At 31.3% G+C, this 5,134-nt stretch overlaps 1 non-coding gene across 1 annotated transcript; it reads left to right on the plus strand.

Moving 5' to 3' along the window:
• The first annotated feature begins 4,110 nt into the window (after window positions 1–4,110).
• LOC125840064 (U4 spliceosomal RNA) lies at window positions 4,111–4,263 on the plus strand. The gene has a single exon (XR_007443719.1). It is a non-coding gene; the product is annotated as a U4 spliceosomal RNA (small nuclear RNA).
• Window positions 4,264–5,134: the final 871 nt, after the last annotated feature.

A 5,134-nucleotide genomic window follows, 5' to 3' on the forward strand; every position in this document is an offset into this window, starting at 1 on the left:
GCAAACAAATATCGAAAGAGAAATAGGAAAGTGGTAAGGACGAAGGTCTTTCTAGCTTCTGGTATCATCTTTTCCTTGACCTCTCTTTCTCAGTGAGCTAATGGAGCTCCAAATCGATTTTGAGCTCCCAGCTGGGCATAAAGCTTCTCCAACGATTGACACCACTAACTTTGAATCGATCTATTCTTTTTGACAAGGTCAATGCTGATCTTTCTCCCTTTATACCTTTTTTGTCAACTAGTGTAAGTTATACCTTTTTTATTAGACCTATTCCCGATGGGTTGAATCCACAAAGAGATTGATACCACCACATGAGGTTAGATCTTTAAAATAAGGTATTGACTTATTAAACTTGTTTCAGATTTGACACAATGGATATTCATGTAATCAACCTGACATCTATCTCAAACATGAAACTAATTAATATTCTAATTCACACCAAGTACACAAATTTTATGATGTTTATCTACCTTGAATTGTTGACGATATAACTCAGTAAAACATAGCATAGACATATATAATCTAACCCCAATTGTCCTGATCTTATATCATAGGTGACACCTCAAGCTCTCACTAGGTGCGTGATATGTAATCAAATGAACCTAATTCAGACAAAAATGATAGAAAATCTGAATATGTTAGAAATATTTTAGAAGTTATAGAAAAAAATTACACATTGTTAGAACAAAGCATATTAGATTGCCTTATTCTCTAATGAGGAATACCATACTTGTCTGCATTTATAATTGTTTTTCCTGCACTTGAAACATCTTGAAAGCGATTAAACTCAATTGTACATGCAAAATGAAAAACTACGTTAGCAAAATAATTAGCAAGAGAATTACCCTCCCTTAAGGGGTGTTGTACTCTTACTGTCATCAAGTTCCTCAGCCTATTTATGAAGTTGACTTCCAAAGTCATACTCGGTTACAAATTCGGTCAAGAGGAAGAAACTTATAATATCGTAGCCGCTCATGGTTATTTTGGCCGATTGATCTTCCAATATGCTAGTTTCAACAACTCTCGTTCGTTACACTTCTTCTTAGCTGCTTGGCCTGTAGTAGGTATCTGGTTTACCGCTTTAGGTATTAGCACTATGGCTTTCAACCTAAATGAGCATAGGAACATGATGATTCTAATAAAACTTGTACAAAATCATGTTCCCAGCAGTATTGTAGACCTTCCTTCACAGCAATAGCTTCAGCCACAATGCTAGTAGAGCCTTGAATCTTAATCCCTTTAGCACCTACTAGATCACCTACTGAATTTCTTAAACAAAAAGCAGCTGCACTTTGGCCAGGATTACCTCTAGATTCCCCATCTATATTGCATTTCCACCATCCACCAGTGGATTCATTCATCCAATCACTTGAACCTGAAATACTGGCCTAAATACATCCTATAGAGCACCATTTGGGGCCAAGTATTGGGAAAAACAACTCAAAGGTACTTTTAACATGATGTGATATTATTCGTTTTGGACCAAATCAACACGATGTTTTCTAAAAGATCTCACATTATTAATTAAGAATATGATATTGTCCAGTACCTTATAAGTAGTTTACTTCTTTTTTTAACTATTAATATAGAACTTTATTCACACACACCCTATGGAATAGTCTCATAAATATAAGTTTGATTGTAATAAAAAAATTAGAAATAGTTTCAATATAAGTTATTCTATCTAAAACCAAAAGAGATCTCCCAAAGGCACACAATTTTACTATTTGCAGGTCAAACTTCATTTCCCTCCCTTTCTGGTTTTGTAAATTTTCTAGCTACCTCTCTGTTATAGGTTTATAAAAGTAGTATTACATTTCATAAACAAAGAAAAAAATATTATTGCTTGAGCTAACTAATTATGACTTTAGTCTTTTTAATGTGGGATGACATGGTTAATAATACATGCCCCTTGGCTGTTTTCTATCCCCACCAAATGAAAGCTACCTACTTTATTTTATTTACTAGAAAGAATACTTCTAGTAAAAACCTGCTTGGTATTCACAATAAATATACAAGATATATGTTTTTTCTTACATACATTTTTCTCAATTTAATTTTAATCATTCAAATTAAATTGCTTAATTTGATATAAATATCCGGAGGCACTGTCCAAAGAAAGAAAAAGATTATTTCCTAGTTAAGAATGATAAATAATATTTGATATGGCACACGCAAATATCCTTTTCTTCTTTGATTCTATAGATTATTATTATTATTATAGCTTTATTAATTATTGTAATAAAAAAAATTGGAAAGAATTTTTATTTAGCTTACTTCACACAAAGGCGTGAGCACCTACGTAAGGCAACTAATGAATTAAGCATACAATATAATGGCCGTGGAATTTTTTAATTTCCCTTTTTAAAAAATATTATCCTTTTATCTAATATTTTCTAGTGGGTTTTTATTCTTGAGTGCCCTGCATACGAATATTATTGTACTCTTTTTTTAAAAAACAAATTTATACCACTAGACAGGAGTCTAGCGGTCTTTTATTAATAATAAGATAAAATCCTCAACGTGAATAAGTACAAGTAAAGCAGGACTGATTCAATAACATTGGGGGTCTAAAGCGAAACTTAAGAGTGGGGCCCTAATATTATTATTTTTTCATCATATATACTTTTATTTAAAATATACTTTTCTACTTATTTTAGATGCAAAGTCATTAAGTACTATTTTATAATCAATTTGTTTTAATAATTATTTTTCAAATGATAATATAGCTAATTCATTCAATCTCTCTTGATATATTGTTGATCTTAAAGAAGATTTAATCAATTTTAATTTCGAAAAAAATCGACTGAGGCAACAGTTACAGGAACTATTAACATTATCCTATAAGCAATATTTGTATTTGGAAATGAATCAACTTTTTTTATTTGATTGAGTATTTTCATTAGATCATTATCTTCTACTTGTATTATTTTTCTTAACACTTTTAATTCAAAAACAAATCTAAACCATCAATATCAAAATAACTATTATGGGTTAAAGAAAGTTAAAGGTTAAGACGATATTTTTTAAAGAATTTCACCATCTAGTAATCTCAATATTTTACCACTAAATAAGAAATAAAAAATATTCTTATATGCTTCAATTGGTTCAAATCTATTTTGAACGGAAAAAAATACTTTGATATACTCAACATATATAAAGTAATCAACTCTAAAGATTCTTCAGGGGACTTAGTGATTTCCTTATCTATATTTTCATCAAATTGTTTCTTACGAAAATCAGGTTTATATTCATCACATATGCAATTTCCTTAGTAGAAATCATAGCACTCATAGTACACATAATTTTTTTAAAAAAATAACATATATAGGTAATTGTTTTTTAAAAATGGAGGCCTCAAAAAATATGGGGCCCCAAGCGATGACTTTAGTGGCCTAGGGGTTAAGATGGCCCTGAAGTAAAGGGGGGCTAGACCTTATCTTACCAATCCTAGCTAATGAGGTAGTAAACCTCTACTAATTAATAAGTCTGAAGAAAATAAGAGCTAGAGAAAATTAAATTATTGTACTGGCTTTACATGTTGAAGAATTATCATTAATAGAAGAATTATTAATGCTTCATAATTACGTATATTTAATTAGTAGTACGTTATGTACTTAATTAATACTCCCTCCATCCCTATTTAGTTGTCCACTTTAGAAATGATACACAGATTAAGGCAACAATGATTAGCATAGCGAAGTTACAATTTTACCCTTATAGTACAATTTACAATTCCAAAATAAATTAACTCAAGATAACTAATCAATGTTGGGAAGTTTATAAGTTTATTTACTTTATTTATGACAACTTTATTTAAATAAGGGTATAATAGGAAAACAATTGTTGTCCTTTCTTGATTTTTCAAAATGGACAACTAAATAGGGACAACTAAAAGAGAAAATATGGACAACTAAATAGGGACGGAGGGAGTAGATATTCATGCACTCCTGGTCCTCTTGGGGTCTGCATTTTGCTAGTCTCATCAAGAATTATATATGCATGTTGGCTTGGTACTATGTTACTATTTTTTGTCCCAAATCGGCATTGTATAAGAAAGTGGGAATAAGTAAAGACTATATAAGTCAAGGCCTATAGCCAAGATAAAGCATCTTTGCGCTTGGGGCAATGACGCAGCTAGTGAGGTTCTAACCGAGGCGCGTCTATTGCTGGTTGAAAACTATTTCCAAACCCCCTCTTCGGCCTTGGTTCTACCTTGGCCGTCGAGAATATTTGGAAGGGCTCCCTTTCTTAGGTAAAGCCCTACAATTCTTAGTTCAATATTTGTTATGCTAGCACAATTATGTTGAACATCTTGAATGATTAAAAACATTCAAGGTGTTTTAATGCTAGGTGGGCAAAAATGTGTGAGGTTTATACAAAAAGTGTACAAATAATTGATTTTAATTTAATTTTAACATGGACCAAGTGATCCTAAAAAGGATATATTCTACTAATTTAGAATCTATAACTAACATAAACAATACAAATATGGAGGAACAAGCCAGTTATGAAAATATTCCTATCATATTTATTAATTATAGTATGGAATAATTGCATTTTGTTTCACTATTTAATAATTTCATATCAGATTTCAAGTCAAAATAGAATCACACTAGATTGTACATTACATACATGTATCTAGGACACTAGGTATGCGAATGAGATATGAGAAAGACGAGTGAGATGAGAACTGAATTACACATAACATACATGTTGGGGAAAAAAAAAACTACAATATTGATATTGGACTAGAATTACAAAGTAGGAAACAACTTATTACAAATATTATGTCGTGGCAAGCCACTGTCTTGAAAGCGATTTCGATCCGACTCCGGTGCAAATCGTTGTAGCCGGTCGCTCCCCAAGATTTCTCCAGTTACTCTCAAACACGTGCACTTATGGCTGAAAGTTTGGAAGTTGCCAAAAAATATTCTAAGAATAAGAAGAAAGAAGGAAAATGTTTTTTTTTCCTTTTGGTGGTGTTGTAGTATCTTATGATTTGCAAGAAGAGGAGTTTCAAAGAGAAGTACTTTCTTAGAAATGTATGTGAATGTTAATGACATTAAAGGTCATTACATCACACTTAACTAAATCTAATTTGGAACAGATATGTAATTCATCTCCTTTGTAA

This window comes from Solanum verrucosum, unplaced genomic scaffold (assembly GCF_900185275.1).
Source record: "Solanum verrucosum unplaced genomic scaffold, falcon-dt-bn FXZP01000177.1, whole genome shotgun sequence".
In the NCBI taxonomy this organism is placed as follows: domain Eukaryota; kingdom Viridiplantae; phylum Streptophyta; class Magnoliopsida; order Solanales; family Solanaceae; genus Solanum; species Solanum verrucosum.